A 21,557-nucleotide genomic window follows, 5' to 3' on the forward strand; every position below is an offset into this window, starting at 1 on the left:
CACACACACACACACACACGCGTGCGCGCGCGCGCGAGATGGGCCTCCACGGGTGGACCCGCCAAGGTGGAGACCTTCCAGCCCCCCTCCTCTCCTCGCCTCGCCTCCTTCACCTACCCGCCCCCCACCCCCAGCGCGCCGCCGCTGCTGACTGCGCACGCGCGCGCGGGGCGCTCGACCTTTGCCCCCAGCCAGGGGCCGCCCTCCCCCACAAACCCTTTCAGCTGTGCCCCCCGCCCTGTGCGTGGGCTGCCGCCTATTCCCCAGGGCCAGGGCTGGGGCACAGCGCATGGGGGAGGGGAGCGAGTGTAGGGGCGTCTCTCGGGATGTGTCCCATGGGTGGGGTGGGGTGGGGTGGGGTGGGGTGGGGTGGGGTGGTTTGGGGGGCTCTGAAGAAATCAATCCCCTCTGTCTCCTCCCTCTGGAAAACCCCCAAGCCCTTGGAGAACTGCGGGCACCGCTACCGTGGGGGCCGGACCCTGCTCTGTGTCCTTCTCTGGCCCGGTCCAAGGGGCCTGGGCCTGGCCCGGGGTGGATTGGACCCCAACCACCCCGGGGTGTGGACTTGCTAAAAATCGGCGATTAGCTATTGGATTCGAGCTTCATCTGGGTCATTTCACTAATGAATGCACCGAAAAGAGTTTCCTAATACATCTGTGAGGGTGGCAACTGAAAGAGAAATTTAAAGCTGACAGAATAGGCGAGGAAAGGCACAGGAGATTTCCAAACCCAGTAAGGAAGCCTTTCCCGAAATGGAAGAAAGAAAGGAGCAAATGAAAACACCGGTAGCCCGCCGGGGTCAGAGTCTGCTCATTAGAGAAAGTACCCTGACCAGGTTCACCCGTGGGTGGGTGGCGAGCTAGCGGCATTCAGAAGAGCGAGGCCCACAGTCTGTGCAGAAGACACCTGCACTCGGGCGTGTGTGGCGGCTCGATTCACAAGCAGCTCAGATGTTAAACCAAGGAGAAGCCAGGGAGTTCCCAACGCCCCAGGTGTCCTCAGCCCACGACTGGCTGCTGTGAAAATGCGAAGCCCGGGTCCCGGTCTCAGAGCAGGACAACCAGGAGGTGTGATGTACACCCCGGGGTTCCCAGGAGGATCAGGCTGAAGCTTGGACTTGGCCTCAAAGTGTCCCCTCGCCTGGCCACCCCCTTCCCCTTCCTGCTCCTCTACTCCTGGTGCCCCTCCACCCAGGGGCCAGACCTTAAACAGTCACCCGCAAGAGAATCCTGGTCCCAAAGAAGCCTTCTGGGGGACCCGTGCTGAGAGAGGTTGTGGGCATGGCCCGCTGGGGCTCTGCCCGACCCAGGTCTGGGAGATGCAACCTCCCAGCTCTGGGTCCCTGCAGGAAGTGTCGGCAAGAACAGGGCCAGTCCTCCAAAGGCCCAGGTGCAGGGAGCCCAGGCCAAGCAGCCTGTGGAAGAAGCCACATGCCGTGCCACCCCGGGAACACGACTGTAGGTCACGGCCCCTGCCACCTCCTCCTCCTCCTCCTCCTGCTCCTCCTCCTCTCCCCGACATGGAGCAGGGCTCAGAGACACCTCAGACGCTGCTAGCAAAGTCCAAAGGGCATCGGTTGCTCCTCCAAAGCGCACCCCCGACCCCCAGCAGGCCGCGTTGTCCAGCCAGCCCCTGGGCCTCCCCGGGGTGCCCGGCACAAAAGTGCAGACACCCACCTGACTGGCAATATCAGCTTGAGGACGTTTCTGCCACTCTAAGGACCCGCAGGCCAGCTGGGCCTCCGGGCAGGCAGGACAGAGAGCCCCGGAATCCGACGCGGCGGAGAGCTGGGTGTACGTCCCCACCAGGAGGCGGTCCCCACCTCCACGGCTCTCCCCTCGCGGGGAGCGGCAGCCGCAGGGCCTCAGAGAAGACACCAGGCTGGGCCCCCGCGGCACAGTGGGGGCACGTGCCCCGCGCGAGACTGCTGCGGCCGCCCTGCTGCCGGGTTCCTGGAGGGCTTCCTGGAAGCAGCGTCCACACCAAGCCCTTGGAAGGCCCAGGCGACGGAGGAGCCCGAGGTGGGGAGGAGCGAGTCAGGCAGGGGCCAAGGTGATGGGCCGGGCGGGGAGGAGCGTGTCACGCAGGGGCAGAGGACGGTGACAGGCCGGGCGGGAAGGAGCCGGTCAGGCAGGGGACCAGGACAGTGACGGGCCTGGCGGGGGAGGAGCGCCTCAGGCTGGGGCAGAGGAGACTGGGCTGGGTAGGGGTCAGGGTTACAGTTAGGGCGCCATTCACAATCGCAAAGATGTGGAAGCGCCCCGAGTGCCCATCGATCCACGGGTGCATTAATGAAATGTGGCGCGTGGACACCACGGAGTGCCGTTCAGCTATGAGGAACAGCGGTGAGAGGGCACCTCTCGTGTTCTCCCGGCCAGAGCTGGAACCCGTTCCAGTAAGCCAAGTGTCCCAAGAACGGACACAAGAGCGCCACGTGCGCGCGCTCGCCGGCAGATTGGTAGGAACCGATGGACACCTAAGTGGACACAGAGGAATCGCCTTCATCGGGTGGGTGTCGGGCGGGCGTGGGGAGGGGATGGGCGTGCACATCCATTAGGAATGGGGTGGGTGCGCACCAACCGGGGCATGGGCGCACTTGAAGCTCTGACCCGAGGGGGGAGGCGGGGACAGGGCGATGCAGCTGACCTTAACATTGGTACCCCCACCATACGCTGGGAGAAAATGAGAAATAAATGAATCAGAAAACGGGGGGGAGGGGGGCACGGGCAATACATGTCACCTCAATACGTGGACTCCCATGATCTGCTCGGAGAGAGAGAGAAAAGGAAATGTAATCATAGAGATAAGAGACACCTTTTCAGAAAATGAATCCGAAAAGAAAAGTAAAATGAGGCCTGTGGAGCAGGTCTGCGTGTGACTCCGGATCCCCCAACATCCAGTGCCACCACCAAAGATTCCTACGTGTAGCCCGTAGAACCCCAAAAGCAACGGGACGAGTTCTGGTCACATACTCGCTCAAAATGACGTCCTGGAATTCTCCTGGAACTCCCTCCCCTCTCAGCCTCTCAAGGTTTCCTCCAGCGTGTCGGTTCCCACAGACCAGACCTTTGGTCTGACACCTGACAGTCCAGATGCCACGCATGCTGCCGCGTGGCGGCGGTGTCACGGCTCGGGACAAGAGGAGGCCCCACGGTGCGGGCTGGGGCGCCAGGCACCGCGACGGGCGCTGAGGGTGGGGGTGATCCCCCGGACCGCCGCCGCGCTCCCAGAAAGGGGACAGAACAAGAGGCAAAAAACAAAAAAAACAAAAGCCTACGGCACCCGGTATTCCCGGGCGGGCTCCCATCCAAGTACTAACCAGGCCCCACCCTGCTTAGCTTCGGAGATCAGACGAGACCGGGCGCGTTCAGGCCGGCTTGGCCGGAGACGGTGGAGGGCGCCCCTGCCCCGCTCAAGAAGCCGAGCCTCTCTGCGCTTCCCCTCGCCGGCCGGGTCCGGCGGGCTCCGCGGGACTGGGGAGAGGGGCGGGGCGGCGTGGGGGGCTGTCCACACACACACACACACACACGCGTGCGCGCGCGCGCGAGATGGGCCTCCACGGGTGGACCCGCCAAGGTGGAGACCTTCCAGCCCCCCTCCTCTCCTCGCCTCGCCTCCTTCACCTACCCGCCCCCCACCCCCAGCGCGCCGCCGCTGCTGACTGCGCACGCGCGCGCGGGGCGCTCGACCTTTGCCCCCAGCCAGGGGCCGCCCTCCCCCACAAACCCTTTCAGCTGTGCCCCCCGCCCTGTGCGTGGGCTGCCGCCTATTCCCCAGGGCCAGGGCTGGGGCACAGCGCATGGGGGAGGGGAGCGAGTGTAGGGGCGTCTCTCGGGATGTGTCCCATGGGTGGGGTGGGGTGGGGTGGGGTGGGGTGGGGTGGGGTGGTTTGGGGGGCTCTGAAGAAATCAATCCCCTCTGTCTCCTCCCTCTGGAAAACCCCCAAGCCCTTGGAGAACTGCGGGCACCGCTACCGTGGGGGCCGGACCCTGCTCTGTGTCCTTCTCTGGCCCGGTCCAAGGGGCCTGGGCCTGGCCCGGGGTGGATTGGACCCCAACCACCCCGGGGTGTGGACTTGCTAAAAATCGGCGATGAGCTATTGGATTCGAGCTTCATCTGGGTCATTTCACTAATGAATGCTCCGAAAAGAGTTTCCTAATACATCTGTGAGGGTGGCAACTGAAAGAGAAATTTAAAGCTGACAGAATAGGCGAGGAAAGGCACAGGAGATTTCCAAACCCAGTAAGGAAGCCTTTCCCGAAATGGAAGAAAGAAAGGAGCAAATGAAAACACCGGTAGCCCGCCGGGGTCAGAGTCTGCTCCTTAGAGAAAGTACCCTGACCAGGTTCACCCGTGGGTGGGTGGCGAGCTAGCGGCATTCAGAAGAGCGAGGCCCGCAGTCTGTGCAGAAGACACCTGCACTCGGGCGTGTGTGGCGGCACGATTCACAAGCAGCTCAGATGTTAAACCAAGGAGAAGCCAGGGAGTTCCCAACGCCCGAGGTGTCCTCAGCCCACGACTGGCTGCTGTGAAAATGCGAAGCCCGGGTCCCGGTCTCAGAGCAGGACAACCAGGAGGTGTGATGTACACCCCGGGGTTCCCAGGAGGATCAGGCTGAAGCTTGGACTTGGCCTCAAAGTGTCCCCTCGCCTGGCCACCCCCTTCCCCTTCCTGCTCCTCTACTCCTGGTGCCCCTCCACCCAGGGGCCAGACCTTAAACAGTCACCCGCAAGAGAATCCTGGTCCCAAAGAAGCCTTCTGGGGGACCCGTGCTGAGAGAGGTTGTGGGCATGGCCCGCTGGGGCTCTGCCCGACCCAGGTCTGGGAGATGCAACCTCCCAGCTCTGGGTCCCTGCAGGAAGTGTCGGCAAGAACAGGGCCAGTCCTCCAAAGGCCCAGGTGCAGGGAGCCCAGGCCAAGCAGCCTGTGGAAGAAGCCACATGCCGTGCCACCCCGGGAACACGACTGTAGGTCACGGCCCCTGCCACCTCCTCCTCCTCCTCCTCCTCCTCCTGCTCCTCCTCCTCTCCCCGACATGGAGCAGGGCTCAGAGACACCTCAGACGCTGCTAGCAAAGTCCAAAGGGCATCGGTTGCTCCTCCAAAGCGCACCCCCGACCCCCAGCAGGCCGCGTTGTCCAGCCAGCCCCTGGGCCTCCCCGGGGTGCCCGGCACAAAAGTGCAGACACCCACCTGACTGGCAATATCAGCTTGAGGACGTTTCTGCCACTCTAAGGACCCGCAGGCCAGCTGGGCCTCCGGGCAGGCAGGACAGAGAGCCCCGGAATCCGACGCGGCGGAGAGCTGGGTGTACGTCCCCACCAGGAGGCGGTCCCCACCTCCACGGCTCTCCCCTCGCGGGGAGCGGCAGCCGCAGGGCCTCAGAGAAGACACCAGGCTGGGCCCCCGCGGCACAGTGGGGGCACGTGCCCCGCGCGAGACTGCTGCGGCCGCCCTGCTGCCGGGTTCCTGGAGGGCTTCCTGGAAGCAGCGTCCACACCAAGCCCTTGGAAGGCCCAGGCGACGGAGGAGCCCGAGGTGGGGAGGAGCGAGTCAGGCAGGGGCCAAGGTGATGGGCCGGGCGGGGAGGAGCGTGTCACGCAGGGGCAGAGGACGGTGACAGGCCGGGCGGGAAGGAGCCGGTCAGGCAGGGGACCAGGACAGTGACGGGCCTGGCGGGGGAGGAGCGCCTCAGGCTGGGGCAGAGGAGACTGGGCTGGGTAGGGGTCAGGGTTACAGTTAGGGCGCCATTCACAATCGCAAAGATGTGGAAGCGCCCCGAGTGCCCATCGATCCACGGGTGCATTAATGAAATGTGGCGCGTGGACACCACGGAGTGCCGTTCAGCTATGAGGAACAGCGGTGAGAGGGCACCTCTCGTGTTCTCCCGGCCAGAGCTGGAACCCGTTCCAGTAAGCCAAGTGTCCCAAGAACGGACACAAGAGCGCCACGTGCGCGCGCTCGCCGGCAGATTGGTAGGAACCGATGGACACCTAAGTGGACACAGAGGAATCGCCTTCATCGGGTGGGTGTCGGGCGGGCGTGGGGAGGGGATGGGCGTGCACATCCATTAGGAATGGGGTGGGTGCGCACCAACCGGGGCATGGGCGCACTTGAAGCTCTGACCCGAGGGGGGAGGCGGGGACAGGGCGATGCAGCTGACCTTAACATTGGTACCCCCACCATACGCTGGGAGAAAATGAGAAATAAATGAATCAGAAAACGGGGGGGAGGGGGGCACGGGCAATACATGTCACCTCAATACGTGGACTCCCATGATCTGCTCGGAGAGAGAGAGAAAAGGAAATGTAATCATAGAGATAAGAGACACCTTTTCAGAAAATGAATCCGAAAAGAAAAGTAAAATGAGGCCTGTGGAGCAGGTCTGCGTGTGACTCCGGATCCCCCAACATCCAGTGCCACCACCAAAGATTCCTACGTGTAGCCCGTAGAACCCCAAAAGCAACGGGACGAGTTCTGGTCACATACTCGCTCAAAATGACGTCCTGGAATTCTCCTGGAACTCCCTCCCCTCTCAGCCTCTCAAGGTTTCCTCCAGCGTGTCGGTTCCCACAGACCAGACCTTTGGTCTGACACCTGACAGTCCAGATGCCACGCATGCTGCCGCGTGGCGGCGGTGTCACGGCTCGGGACAAGAGGAGGCCCCACGGTGCGGGCTGGGGCGCCAGGCACCGCGACGGGCGCTGAGGGTGGGGGTGATCCCCCGGACCGCCGCCGCGCTCCCAGAAAGGGGACAGAACAAGAGGCAAAAAACAAAAAAAACAAAAGCCTACGGCACCCGGTATTCCCGGGCGGGCTCCCATCCAAGTACTAACCAGGCCCCACCCTGCTTAGCTTCGGAGATCAGACGAGACCGGGCGCGTTCAGGCCGGCTTGGCCGGAGACGGTGGAGGGCGCCCCTGCCCCGCTCAAGAAGCCGAGCCTCTCTGCGCTTCCCCTCGCCGGCCGGGTCCGGCGGGCTCCGCGGGACTGGGGAGAGGGGCGGGGCGGCGTGGGGGGCTGTCCACACACACACACACACACACGCGTGCGCGCGCGCGCGAGATGGGCCTCCACGGGTGGACCCGCCAAGGTGGAGACCTTCCAGCCCCCCTCCTCTCCTCGCCTCGCCTCCTTCACCTACCCGCCCCCCACCCCCAGCGCGCCGCCGCTGCTGACTGCGCACGCGCGCGCGGGGCGCTCGACCTTTGCCCCCAGCCAGGGGCCGCCCTCCCCCACAAACCCTTTCAGCTGTGCCCCCCGCCCTGTGCGTGGGCTGCCGCCTATTCCCCAGGGCCAGGGCTGGGGCACAGCGCATGGGGGAGGGGAGCGAGTGTAGGGGCGTCTCTCGGGATGTGTCCCATGGGTGGGGTGGGGTGGGGTGGGGTGGGGTGGGGTGGGGTGGTTTGGGGGGCTCTGAAGAAATCAATCCCCTCTGTCTCCTCCCTCTGGAAAACCCCCAAGCCCTTGGAGAACTGCGGGCACCGCTACCGTGGGGGCCGGACCCTGCTCTGTGTCCTTCTCTGGCCCGGTCCAAGGGGCCTGGGCCTGGCCCGGGGTGGATTGGACCCCAACCACCCCGGGGTGTGGACTTGCTAAAAATCGGCGATGAGCTATTGGATTCGAGCTTCATCTGGGTCATTTCACTAATGAATGCTCCGAAAAGAGTTTCCTAATACATCTGTGAGGGTGGCAACTGAAAGAGAAATTTAAAGCTGACAGAATAGGCGAGGAAAGGCACAGGAGATTTCCAAACCCAGTAAGGAAGCCTTTCCCGAAATGGAAGAAAGAAAGGAGCAAATGAAAACACCGGTAGCCCGCCGGGGTCAGAGTCTGCTCCTTAGAGAAAGTACCCTGACCAGGTTCACCCGTGGGTGGGTGGCGAGCTAGCGGCATTCAGAAGAGCGAGGCCCGCAGTCTGTGCAGAAGACACCTGCACTCGGGCGTGTGTGGCGGCACGATTCACAAGCAGCTCAGATGTTAAACCAAGGAGAAGCCAGGGAGTTCCCAACGCCCCAGGTGTCCTCAGCCCACGACTGGCTGCTGTGAAAATGCGAAGCCCGGGTCCCGGTCTCAGAGCAGGACAACCAGGAGGTGTGATGTACACCCCGGGGTTCCCAGGAGGATCAGGCTGAAGCTTGGACTTGGCCTCAAAGTGTCCCCTCGCCTGGCCACCCCCTTCCCCTTCCTGCTCCTCTACTCCTGGTGCCCCTCCACCCAGGGGCCAGACCTTAAACAGTCACCCGCAAGAGAATCCTGGTCCCAAAGAAGCCTTCTGGGGGACCCGTGCTGAGAGAGGTTGTGGGCATGGCCCGCTGGGGCTCTGCCCGACCCAGGTCTGGGAGATGCAACCTCCCAGCTCTGGGTCCCTGCAGGAAGTGTCGGCAAGAACAGGGCCAGTCCTCCAAAGGCCCAGGTGCAGGGAGCCCAGGCCAAGCAGCCTGTGGAAGAAGCCACATGCCGTGCCACCCCGGGAACACGACTGTAGGTCACGGCCCCTGCCACCTCCTCCTCCTCCTCCTCCTCCTCCTGCTCCTCCTCCTCTCCCCGACATGGAGCAGGGCTCAGAGACACCTCAGACGCTGCTAGCAAAGTCCAAAGGGCATCGGTTGCTCCTCCAAAGCGCACCCCCGACCCCCAGCAGGCCGCGTTGTCCAGCCAGCCCCTGGGCCTCCCCGGGGTGCCCGGCACAAAAGTGCAGACACCCACCTGACTGGCAATATCAGCTTGAGGACGTTTCTGCCACTCTAAGGACCCGCAGGCCAGCTGGGCCTCCGGGCAGGCAGGACAGAGAGCCCCGGAATCCGACGCGGCGGAGAGCTGGGTGTACGTCCCCACCAGGAGGCGGTCCCCACCTCCACGGCTCTCCCCTCGCGGGGAGCGGCAGCCGCAGGGCCTCAGAGAAGACACCAGGCTGGGCCCCCGCGGCACAGTGGGGGCACGTGCCCCGCGCGAGACTGCTGCGGCCGCCCTGCTGCCGGGTTCCTGGAGGGCTTCCTGGAAGCAGCGTCCACACCAAGCCCTTGGAAGGCCCAGGCGACGGAGGAGCCCGAGGTGGGGAGGAGCGAGTCAGGCAGGGGCCAAGGTGATGGGCCGGGCGGGGAGGAGCGTGTCACGCAGGGGCAGAGGACGGTGACAGGCCGGGCGGGAAGGAGCCGGTCAGGCAGGGGACCAGGACAGTGACGGGCCTGGCGGGGGAGGAGCGCCTCAGGCTGGGGCAGAGGAGACTGGGCTGGGTAGGGGTCAGGGTTACAGTTAGGGCGCCATTCACAATCGCAAAGATGTGGAAGCGCCCCGAGTGCCCATCGATCCACGGGTGCATTAATGAAATGTGGCGCGTGGACACCACGGAGTGCCGTTCAGCTATGAGGAACAGCGGTGAGAGGGCACCTCTCGTGTTCTCCCGGCCAGAGCTGGAACCCGTTCCAGTAAGCCAAGTGTCCCAAGAACGGACACAAGAGCGCCACGTGCGCGCGCTCGCCGGCAGATTGGTAGGAACCGATGGACACCTAAGTGGACACAGAGGAATCGCCTTCATCGGGTGGGTGTCGGGCGGGCGTGGGGAGGGGATGGGCGTGCACATCCATTAGGAATGGGGTGGGTGCGCACCAACCGGGGCATGGGCGCACTTGAAGCTCTGACCCGAGGGGGGAGGCGGGGACAGGGCGATGCAGCTGACCTTAACATTGGTACCCCCACCATACGCTGGGAGAAAATGAGAAATAAATGAATCAGAAAACGGGGGGGAGGGGGGCACGGGCAATACATGTCACCTCAATACGTGGACTCCCATGATCTGCTCGGAGAGAGAGAGAAAAGGAAATGTAATCATAGAGATAAGAGACACCTTTTCAGAAAATGAATCCGAAAAGAAAAGTAAAATGAGGCCTGTGGAGCAGGTCTGCGTGTGACTCCGGATCCCCCAACATCCAGTGCCACCACCAAAGATTCCTACGTGTAGCCCGTAGAACCCCAAAAGCAACGGGACGAGTTCTGGTCACATACTCGCTCAAAATGACGTCCTGGAATTCTCCTGGAACTCCCTCCCCTCTCAGCCTCTCAAGGTTTCCTCCAGCGTGTCGGTTCCCACAGACCAGACCTTTGGTCTGACACCTGACAGTCCAGATGCCACGCATGCTGCCGCGTGGCGGCGGTGTCACGGCTCGGGACAAGAGGAGGCCCCACGGTGCGGGCTGGGGCGCCAGGCACCGCGACGGGCGCTGAGGGTGGGGGTGATCCCCCGGACCGCCGCCGCGCTCCCAGAAAGGGGACAGAACAAGAGGCAAAAAACAAAAAAAACAAAAGCCTACGGCACCCGGTATTCCCGGGCGGGCTCCCATCCAAGTACTAACCAGGCCCCACCCTGCTTAGCTTCGGAGATCAGACGAGACCGGGCGCGTTCAGGCCGGCTTGGCCGGAGACGGTGGAGGGCGCCCCTGCCCCGCTCAAGAAGCCGAGCCTCTCTGCGCTTCCCCTCGCCGGCCGGGTCCGGCGGGCTCCGCGGGACTGGGGAGAGGGGCGGGGCGGCGTGGGGGCTGTCCACACACACACACACACACACACACACACGCGTGCGCGCGCGCGCGAGATGGGCCTCCACGGGTGGACCCGCCAAGGTGGAGACCTTCCAGCCCCCCTCCTCTCCTCGCCTCGCCTCCTTCACCTACCCGCCCCCCACCCCCAGCGCGCCGCCGCTGCTGACTGCGCACGCGCGCGCGGGGCGCTCGACCTTTGCCCCCAGCCAGGGGCCGCCCTCCCCCACAAACCCTTTCAGCTGTGCCCCCCGCCCTGTGCGTGGGCTGCCGCCTATTCCCCAGGGCCAGGGCTGGGGCACAGCGCATGGGGGAGGGGAGCGAGTGTAGGGGCGTCTCTCGGGATGTGTCCCATGGGTGGGGTGGGGTGGGGTGGGGTGGGGTGGGGTGGGGTGGTTTGGGGGGCTCTGAAGAAATCAATCCCCTCTGTCTCCTCCCTCTGGAAAACCCCCAAGCCCTTGGAGAACTGCGGGCACCGCTACCGTGGGGGCCGGACCCTGCTCTGTGTCCTTCTCTGGCCCGGTCCAAGGGGCCTGGGCCTGGCCCGGGGTGGATTGGACCCCAACCACCCCGGGGTGTGGACTTGCTAAAAATCGGCGATTAGCTATTGGATTCGAGCTTCATCTGGGTCATTTCACTAATGAATGCACCGAAAAGAGTTTCCTAATACATCTGTGAGGGTGGCAACTGAAAGAGAAATTTAAAGCTGACAGAATAGGCGAGGAAAGGCACAGGAGATTTCCAAACCCAGTAAGGAAGCCTTTCCCGAAATGGAAGAAAGAAAGGAGCAAATGAAAACACCGGTAGCCCGCCGGGGTCAGAGTCTGCTCATTAGAGAAAGTACCCTGACCAGGTTCACCCGTGGGTGGGTGGCGAGCTAGCGGCATTCAGAAGAGCGAGGCCCACAGTCTGTGCAGAAGACACCTGCACTCGGGCGTGTGTGGCGGCTCGATTCACAAGCAGCTCAGATGTTAAACCAAGGAGAAGCCAGGGAGTTCCCAACGCCCCAGGTGTCCTCAGCCCACGACTGGCTGCTGTGAAAATGCGAAGCCCGGGTCCCGGTCTCAGAGCAGGACAACCAGGAGGTGTGATGTACACCCCGGGGTTCCCAGGAGGATCAGGCTGAAGCTTGGACTTGGCCTCAAAGTGTCCCCTCGCCTGGCCACCCCCTTCCCCTTCCTGCTCCTCTACTCCTGGTGCCCCTCCACCCAGGGGCCAGACCTTAAACAGTCACCCGCAAGAGAATCCTGGTCCCAAAGAAGCCTTCTGGGGGACCCGTGCTGAGAGAGGTTGTGGGCATGGCCCGCTGGGGCTCTGCCCGACGCAGGTCTGGGAGATGCAACCTCCCAGCTCTGGGTCCCTGCAGGAAGTGTCGGCAAGAACAGGGCCAGTCCTCCAAAGGCCCAGGTGCAGGGAGCCCAGGCCAAGCAGCCTGTGGAAGAAGCCACATGCCGTGCCACCCCGGGAACACGACTGTAGGTCACGGCCCCTGCCACCTCCTCCTCCTCCTCCTCCTCCTCCTGCTCCTCCTCCTCTCCCCGACATGGAGCAGGGCTCAGAGACACCTCAGACGCTGCTAGCAAAGTCCAAAGGGCATCGGTTGCTCCTCCAAAGCGCACCCCCGACCCCCAGCAGGCCGCGTTGTCCAGCCAGCCCCTGGGCCTCCCCGGGGTGCCCGGCACAAAAGTGCAGACACCCACCTGACTGGCAATATCAGCTTGAGGACGTTTCTGCCACTCTAAGGACCCGCAGGCCAGCTGGGCCTCCGGGCAGGCAGGACAGAGAGCCCCGGAATCCGACGCGGCGGAGAGCTGGGTGTACGTCCCCACCAGGAGGCGGTCCCCACCTCCACGGCTCTCCCCTCGCGGGGAGCGGCAGCCGCAGGGCCTCAGAGAAGACACCAGGCTGGGCCCCCGCGGCACAGTGGGGGCACGTGCCCCGCGCGAGACTGCTGCGGCCGCCCTGCTGCCGGGTTCCTGGAGGGCTTCCTGGAAGCAGCGTCCACACCAAGCCCTTGGAAGGCCCAGGCGACGGAGGAGCCCGAGGTGGGGAGGAGCGAGTCAGGCAGGGGCCAAGGTGATGGGCCGGGCGGGGAGGAGCGTGTCACGCAGGGGCAGAGGACGGTGACAGGCCGGGCGGGAAGGAGCCGGTCAGGCAGGGGACCAGGACAGTGACGGGCCTGGCGGGGGAGGAGCGCCTCAGGCTGGGGCAGAGGAGACTGGGCTGGGTAGGGGTCAGGGTTACAGTTAGGGCGCCATTCACAATCGCAAAGATGTGGAAGCGCCCCGAGTGCCCATCGATCCACGGGTGCATTAATGAAATGTGGCGCGTGGACACCACGGAGTGCCGTTCAGCTATGAGGAACAGCGGTGAGAGGGCACCTCTCGTGTTCTCCCGGCCAGAGCTGGAACCCGTTCCAGTAAGCCAAGTGTCCCAAGAACGGACACAAGAGCGCCACGTGCGCGCGCTCGCCGGCAGATTGGTAGGAACCGATGGACACCTAAGTGGACACAGAGGAATCGCCTTCATCGGGTGGGTGTCGGGCGGGCGTGGGGAGGGGATGGGCGTGCACATCCATTAGGAATGGGGTGGGTGCGCACCAACCGGGGCATGGGCGCACTTGAAGCTCTGACCCGAGGGGGGAGGCGGGGACAGGGCGATGCAGCTGACCTTAACATTGGTACCCCCACCATACGCTGGGAGAAAATGAGAAATAAATGAATCAGAAAACGGGGGGGAGGGGGGCACGGGCAATACATGTCACCTCAATACGTGGACTCCCATGATCTGCTCGGAGAGAGAGAGAAAAGGAAATGTAATCATAGAGATAAGAGACACCTTTTCAGAAAATGAATCCGAAAAGAAAAGTAAAATGAGGCCTGTGGAGCAGGTCTGCGTGTGACTCCGGATCCCCCAACATCCAGTGCCACCACCAAAGATTCCTACGTGTAGCCCGTAGAACCCCAAAAGCAACGGGACGAGTTCTGGTCACATACTCGCTCAAAATGACGTCCTGGAATTCTCCTGGAACTCCCTCCCCTCTCAGCCTCTCAAGGTTTCCTCCAGCGTGTCGGTTCCCACAGACCAGACCTTTGGTCTGACACCTGACAGTCCAGATGCCACGCATGCTGCCGCGTGGCGGCGGTGTCACGGCTCGGGACAAGAGGAGGCCCCACGGTGCGGGCTGGGGCGCCAGGCACCGCGACGGGCGCTGAGGGTGGGGGTGATCCCCCGGACCGCCGCCGCGCTCCCAGAAAGGGGACAGAACAAGAGGCAAAAAACAAAAAAAACAAAAGCCTACGGCACCCGGTATTCCCGGGCGGTCTCCCATCCAAGTACTAACCAGGCCCGACCCTGCTTAGCTTCGGAGATCAGACGAGACCGGGCGCGTTCAGGCCGGCTTGGCCGGAGACGGTGGAGGGCGCCCCTGCCCCGCTCAAGAAGCCGAGCCTCTCTGCGCTTCCCCTCGCCGGCCGGGTCCGGCGGGCTCCGCGGGACTGGGGAGAGGGGCGGGGCGGCGTGGGGGGCTGTCCACACACACACACACACACACGCGTGCGCGCGCGCGCGAGATGGGCCTCCACGGGTGGACCCGCCAAGGTGGAGACCTTCCAGCCCCCCTCCTCTCCTCGCCTCGCCTCCTTCACCTACCCGCCCCCCACCCCCAGCGCGCCGCCGCTGCTGACTGCGCACGCGCGCGCGGGGCGCTCGACCTTTGCCCCCAGCCAGGGGCCGCCCTCCCCCACAAACCCTTTCAGCTGTGCCCCCCGCCCTGTGCGTGGGCTGCCGCCTATTCCCCAGGGCCAGGGCTGGGGCACAGCGCATGGGGGAGGGGAGCGAGTGTAGGGGCGTCTCTCGGGATGTGTCCCATGGGTGGGGTGGGGTGGGGTGGGGTGGGGTGGGGTGGGGTGGTTTGGGGGGCTCTGAAGAAATCAATCCCCTCTGTCTCCTCCCTCTGGAAAACCCCCAAGCCCTTGGAGAACTGCGGGCACCGCTACCGTGGGGGCCGGACCCTGCTCTGTGTCCTTCTCTGGCCCGGTCCAAGGGGCCTGGGCCTGGCCCGGGGTGGATTGGACCCCAACCACCCCGGGGTGTGGACTTGCTAAAAATCGGCGATGAGCTATTGGATTCGAGCTTCATCTGGGTCATTTCACTAATGAATGCTCCGAAAAGAGTTTCCTAATACATCTGTGAGGGTGGCAACTGAAAGAGAAATTTAAAGCTGACAGAATAGGCGAGGAAAGGCACAGGAGATTTCCAAACCCAGTAAGGAAGCCTTTCCCGAAATGGAAGAAAGAAAGGAGCAAATGAAAACACCGGTAGCCCGCCGGGGTCAGAGTCTGCTCCTTAGAGAAAGTACCCTGACCAGGTTCACCCGTGGGTGGGTGGCGAGCTAGCGGCATTCAGAAGAGCGAGGCCCGCAGTCTGTGCAGAAGACACCTGCACTCGGGCGTGTGTGGCGGCACGATTCACAAGCAGCTCAGATGTTAAACCAAGGAGAAGCCAGGGAGTTCCCAACGCCCCAGGTGTCCTCAGCCCACGACTGGCTGCTGTGAAAATGCGAAGCCCGGGTCCCGGTCTCAGAGCAGGACAACCAGGAGGTGTGATGTACACCCCGGGGTTCCCAGGAGGATCAGGCTGAAGCTTGGACTTGGCCTCAAAGTGTCCCCTCGCCTGGCCACCCCCTTCCCCTTCCTGCTCCTCTACTCCTGGTGCCCCTCCACCCAGGGGCCAGACCTTAAACAGTCACCCGCAAGAGAATCCTGGTCCCAAAGAAGCCTTCTGGGGGACCCGTGCTGAGAGAGGTTGTGGGCATGGCCCGCTGGGGCTCTGCCCGACCCAGGTCTGGGAGATGCAACCTCCCAGCTCTGGGTCCCTGCAGGAAGTGTCGGCAAGAACAGGGCCAGTCCTCCAAAGGCCCAGGTGCAGGGAGCCCAGGCCAAGCAGCCTGTGGAAGAAGCCACATGCCGTGCCACCCCGGGAACACGACTGTAGGTCACGGCCCCTGCCACCTCCTCCTCCTCCTCCTCCTCCTCCTGCTCCTCCTCCTCTCCCCGACATGGAGCAGGGCTCAGAGACACCTCAGACGCTGCTAGCAAAGTCCAAAGGGCATCGGTTGCTCCTCCAAAGCGCACCCCCGACCCCCAGCAGGCCGCGTTGTCCAGCCAGCCCCTGGGCCTCCCCGGGGTGCCCGGCACAAAAGTGCAGACACCCACCTGACTGGCAATATCAGCTTGAGGACGTTTCTGCCACTCTAAGGACCCGCAGGCCAGCTGGGCCTCCGGGCAGGCAGGACAGAGAGCCCCGGAATCCGACGCGGCGGAGAGCTGGGTGTACGTCCCCACCAGGAGGCGGTCCCCACCTCCACGGCTCTCCCCTCGCGGGGAGCGGCAGCCGCAGGGCCTCAGAGAAGACACCAGGCTGGGCCCCCGCGGCACAGTGGGGGCACGTGCCCCGCGCGAGACTGCTGCGGCCGCCCTGCTGCCGGGTTCCTGGAGGGCTTCCTGGAAGCAGCGTCCACACCAAGCCCTTGGAAGGCCCAGGCGACGGAGGAGCCCGAGGTGGGGAGGAGCGAGTCAGGCAGGGGCCAAGGTGATGGGCCGGGCGGGGAGGAGCGTGTCACGCAGGGGCAGAGGACGGTGACAGGCCGGGCGGGAAGGAGCCGGTCAGGCAGGGGACCAGGACAGTGACGGGCCTGGCGGGGGAGGAGCGCCTCAGGCTGGGGCAGAGGAGACTGGGCTGGGTAGGGGTCAGGGTTACAGTTAGGGCGCCATTCACAATCGCAAAGATGTGGAAGCGCCCCGAGTGCCCATCGATCCACGGGTGCATTAATGAAATGTGGCGCGTGGACACCACGGAGTGCCGTTCAGCTATGAGGAACAGCGGTGAGAGGGCACCTCTCGTGTTCTCCCGGCCAGAGCTGGAACCCGTTCCAGTAAGCCAAGTGTCCCAAGAACGGACACAAGAGCGCCACGTGCGCGCGCTCGCCGGCAGATTGGTAGGAACCGATGGACACCTAAGTGGACACAGAGGAATCGCCTTCATCGGGTGGGTGTCGGGCGGGCGTGGGGAGGGGATGGGCGTGCACATCCATTAGGAATGGGGTGGGTGCGCACCAACCGGGGCATGGGCGCACTTGAAGCTCTGACCCGAGGGGGGAGGCGGGGACAGGGCGATGCAGCTGACCTTAACATTGGTACCCCCACCATACGCTGGGAGAAAATGAGAAATAAATGAATCAGAAAACGGGGGGGAGGGGGGCACGGGCAATACATGTCACCTCAATACGTGGACTCCCATGATCTGCTCGGAGAGAGAGAGAAAAGGAAATGTAATCATAGAGATAAGAGACACCTTTTCAGAAAATGAATCCGAAAAGAAAAGTAAAATGAGGCCTGTGGAGCAGGTCTGCGTGTGACTCCGGATCCCCCAACATCCAGTGCCACCACCAAAGATTCCTACGTGTAGCCCGTAGAACCCCAAAAGCAACGGGACGAGTTCTGGTCACATACTCGCTCAAAATGACGTCCTGGAATTCTCCTGGAACTCCCTCCCCTCTCAGCCTCTCAAGGTTTCCTCCAGCGTGTCGGTTCCCACAGACCAGACCTTTGGTCTGACACCTGACAGTCCAGATGCCACGCATGCTGCCGCGTGGCGGCGGTGTCACGGCTCGGGACAAGAGGAGGCCCCACGGTGCGGGCTGGGGCGCCAGGCACCGCGACGGGCGCTGAGGGTGGGGGTGATCCCCCGGACCGCCGCCGCGCTCCCAGAAAGGGGACAGAACAAGAGGCAAAAAACAAAAAAAACAAAAGCCTACGGCACCCGGTATTCCCGGGCGGGCTCCCATCCAAGTACTAACCAGGCCCCACCCTGCTTAGCTTCGGAGATCAGACGAGACCGGGCGCGTTCAGGCCGGCTTGGCCGGAGACGGTGGAGGGCGCCCCTGCCCCGCTCAAGAAGCCGAGCCTCTCTGCGCTTCCCCTCGCCGGCCGGGTCCGGCGGGCTCCGCGGGACTGGGGAGAGGGGCGGGGCGGCGTGGGGGGCTGTCCACACACACACACACACACACGCGTGCGCGCGCGCGCGAGATGGGCCTCCACGGGTGGACCCGCCAAGGTGGAGACCTTCCAGCCCCCCTCCTCTCCTCGCCTCGCCTCCTTCACCTACCCGCCCCCCACCCCCAGCGCGCCGCCGCTGCTGACTGCGCACGCGCGCGCGGGGCGCTCGACCTTTGCCCCCAGCCAGGGGCCGCCCTCCCCCACAAACCCTTTCAGCTGTGCCCCCCGCCCTGTGCGTGGGCTGCCGCCTATTCCCCAGGGCCAGGGCTGGGGCACAGCGCATGGGGGAGGGGAGCGAGTGTAGGGGCGTCTCTCGGGATGTGTCCCATGGGTGGGGTGGGGTGGGGTGGGGTGGGGTGGGGTGGGGTGGTTTGGGGGGCTCTGAAGAAATCAATCCCCTCTGTCTCCTCCCTCTGGAAAACCCCCAAGCCCTTGGAGAACTGCGGGCACCGCTACCGTGGGGGCCGGACCCTGCTCTGTGTCCTTCTCTGGCCCGGTCCAAGGGGCCTGGGCCTGGCCCGGGGTGGATTGGACCCCAACCACCCCGGGGTGTGGACTTGCTAAAAATCGGCGATGAGCTATTGGATTCGAGCTTCATCTGGGTCATTTCACTAATGAATGCTCCGAAAAGAGTTTCCTAATACATCTGTGAGGGTGGCAACTGAAAGAGAAATTTAAAGCTGACAGAATAGGCGAGGAAAGGCACAGGAGATTTCCAAACCCAGTAAGGAAGCCTTTCCCGAAATGGAAGAAAGAAAGGAGCAAATGAAAACACCGGTAGCCCGCCGGGGTCAGAGTCTGCTCCTTAGAGAAAGTACCCTGACCAGGTTCACCCGTGGGTGGGTGGCGAGCTAGCGGCATTCAGAAGAGCGAGGCCCGCAGTCTGTGCAGAAGACACCTGCACTCGGGCGTGTGTGGCGGCACGATTCACAAGCAGCTCAGATGTTAAACCAAGGAGAAGCCAGGGAGTTCCCAACGCCCCAGGTGTCCTCAGCCCACGACTGGCTGCTGTGAAAATGCGAAGCCCGGGTCCCGGTCTCAGAGCAGGACAACCAGGAGGTGTGATGTACACCCCGGGGTTCCCAGGAGGATCAGGCTGAAGCTTGGACTTGGCCTCAAAGTGTCCCCTCGCCTGGCCACCCCCTTCCCCTTCCTGCTCCTCTACTCCTGGTGCCCCTCCACCCAGGGGCCAGACCTTAAACAGTCACCCGCAAGAGAATCCTGGTCCCAAAGAAGCCTTCTGGGGGACCCGTGCTGAGAGAGGTTGTGGGCATGGCCCGCTGGGGCTCTGCCCGACCCAGGTCTGGGAGATGCAACCTCCCAGCTCTGGGTCCCTGCAGGAAGTGTCGGCAAGAACAGGGCCAGTCCTCCAAAGGCCCAGGTGCAGGGAGCCCAGGCCAAGCAGCCTGTGGAAGAAGCCACATGCCGTGCCACCCCGGGAACACGACTGTAGGTCACGGCCCCTGCCACCTCCTCCTCCTCCTCCTCCTCCTCCTGCTCCTCCTCCTCTCCCCGACATGGAGCAGGGCTCAGAGACACCTCAGACGCTGCTAGCAAAGTCCAAAGGGCATCGGTTGCTCCTCCAAAGCGCACCCCCGACCCCCAGCAGGCCGCGTTGTCCAGCCAGCCCCTGGGCCTCCCCGGGGTGCCCGGCACAAAAGTGCAGACACCCACCTGACTGGCAATATCAGCTTGAGGACGTTTCTGCCACTCTAAGGACCCGCAGGCCAGCTGGGCCTCCGGGCAGGCAGGACAGAGAGCCCCGGAATCCGACGCGGCGGAGAGCTGGGTGTACGTCCCCACCAGGAGGCGGTCCCCACCTCCACGGCTCTCCCCTCGCGGGGAGCGGCAGCCGCAGGGCCTCAGAGAAGACACCAGGCTGGGCCCCCGCGGCACAGTGGGGGCACGTGCCCCGCGCGAGACTGCTGCGGCCGCCCTGCTGCCGGGTTCCTGGAGGGCTTCCTGGAAGCAGCGTCCACACCAAGCCCTTGGAAGGCCCAGGCGACGGAGGAGCCCGAGGTGGGGAGGAGCGAGTCAGGCAGGGGCCAAGGTGATGGGCCGGGCGGGGAGGAGCGTGTCACGCAGGGGCAGAGGACGGTGACAGGCCGGGCGGGAAGGAGCCGGTCAGGCAGGGGACCAGGACAGTGACGGGCCTGGCGGGGGAGGAGCGCCTCAGGCTGGGGCAGAGGAGACTGGGCTGGGTAGGGGTCAGGGTTACAGTTAGGGCGCCATTCACAATCGCAAAGATGTGGAAGCGCCCCGAGTGCCCATCGATCCACGGGTGCATTAATGAAATGTGGCGCGTGGACACCACGGAGTGCCGTTCAGCTATGAGGAACAGCGGTGAGAGGGCACCTCTCGTGTTCTCCCGGCCAGAGCTGGAACCCGTTCCAGTAAGCCAAGTGTCCCAAGAACGGACACAAGAGCGCCACGTGCGCGCGCTCGCCGGCAGATTGGTAGGAACCGATGGACACCTAAGTGGACACAGAGGAATCGCCTTCATCGGGTGGGTGTCGGGCGGGCGTGGGGAGGGGATGGGCGTGCACATCCATTAGGAATGGGGTGGGTGCGCACCAACCGGGGCATGGGCGCACTTGAAGCTCTGACCCGAGGGGGGAGGCGGGGACAGGGCGATGCAGCTGACCTTAACATTGGTACCCCCACCATACGCTGGGAGAAAATGAGAAATAAATGAATCAGAAAACGGGGGGGAGGGGGGCACGGGCAATACATGTCACCTCAATACGTGGACTCCCATGATCTGCTCGGAGAGAGAGAGAAAAGGAAATGTAATCATAGAGATAAGAGACACCTTTTCAGAAAATGAATCCGAAAAGAAAAGTAAAATGAGGCCTGTGGAGCAGGTCTGCGTGTGACTCCGGATCCCCCAACATCCAGTGCCACCACCAAAGATTCCTACGTGTAGCCCGTAGAACCCCAAAAGCAACGGGACGAGTTCTGGTCACATACTCGCTCAAAATGACGTCCTGGAATTCTCCTGGAACTCCCTCCCCTCTCAGCCTCTCAAGGTTTCCTCCAGCGTGTCGGTTCCCACAGACCAGACCTTTGGTCTGACACCTGACAGTCCAGATGCCACGCATGCTGCCGCGTGGCGGCGGTGTCACGGCTCGGGACAAGAGGAGGCCCCACGGTGCGGGCTGGGGCGCCAGGCACCGCGACGGGCGCTGAGGGTGGGGGTGATCCCCCGGACCGCCGCCGCGCTCCCAGAAAGGGGACAGAACAAGAGGCAAAAAACAAAAAAAACAAAAGCCTACAGCACCCGGTATTCCCGGGCGGGCTCCCATCCAAGTACTAACCAGGCCCCACCCTGCTTAGCTTCGGAGATCAGACTAGACCGGGCGCGTTCAGGCCGGCTTGGCCGGAGACGGTGGAGGGCGCCCCTGCCCCGCTCAAGAAGCCGAGCCTCTCTGCGCTTCCCCTCGCCGGCCGGGTCCGGCGGGCTCCGCGGGACTGGGGAGAGGGGCGGGGCGGCGTGGGGGGCTGTCCACACACACACACACACACACGCGTGCGCGCGCGCGCGAGATGGGCCTCCACGGGTGGACCCGCCAAGGTGGAGACCTTCCAGCCCCCCTCCTCTCCTCGCCTCGCCTCCTTCACCTACCCGCCCCCCACCCCCAGCGCGCCGCCGCTGCTGACTGCGCACGCGCGCGCGGGGCGCTCGACCTTTGCCCCCAGCCAGGGGCCGCCCTCCCCCACAAACCCTTTCAGCTGTGCCCCCCGCCCTGTGCGTGGGCTGCCGCCTATTCCCCAGGGCCAGGGCTGGGGCACAGCGCATGGGGGAGGGGAGCGAGTGTAGGGGCGTCTCTCGGGATGTGTCCCATGGGTGGGGTGGGGTGGGGTGGGGTGGGGTGGGGTGGGGTGGTTTGGGGGGCTCTGAAGAAATCAATCCCCTCTGTCTCCTCCCTCTGGAAAACCCCCAAGCCCTTGGAGAACTGCGGGCACCG

The 21,557-nt window shown here is 63.9% G+C and overlaps 6 pseudogenes; all 6 read right to left on the bottom strand.

Moving 5' to 3' along the window:
• Nucleotides 1–3,270: 3,270 nt before the first annotated feature.
• Nucleotides 3,271–3,389, bottom strand: LOC142862891 (uncharacterized; annotated as a pseudogene).
• Nucleotides 3,390–6,786: 3,397 nt separating this feature from the next.
• Nucleotides 6,787–6,905, bottom strand: LOC142862892 (uncharacterized; annotated as a pseudogene).
• Nucleotides 6,906–10,302: 3,397 nt separating this feature from the next.
• LOC142862893 (uncharacterized) lies at nucleotides 10,303–10,421 on the bottom strand (annotated as a pseudogene).
• Nucleotides 10,422–13,825: 3,404 nt separating this feature from the next.
• On the bottom strand, nucleotides 13,826–13,944 carry LOC142862741 (uncharacterized; annotated as a pseudogene).
• A 3,397-nt stretch (nucleotides 13,945–17,341) lies between these two features.
• LOC142862894 (uncharacterized) lies at nucleotides 17,342–17,460 on the bottom strand (annotated as a pseudogene).
• A 3,397-nt stretch (nucleotides 17,461–20,857) lies between these two features.
• On the bottom strand, nucleotides 20,858–20,976 carry LOC142862949 (uncharacterized; annotated as a pseudogene).
• Nucleotides 20,977–21,557: the final 581 nt, after the last annotated feature.

Source organism: Microcebus murinus, chromosome 20 (assembly GCF_040939455.1).
Source record: "Microcebus murinus isolate Inina chromosome 20, M.murinus_Inina_mat1.0, whole genome shotgun sequence".
Lineage (NCBI taxonomy): Eukaryota > Metazoa > Chordata > Mammalia > Primates > Cheirogaleidae > Microcebus > Microcebus murinus.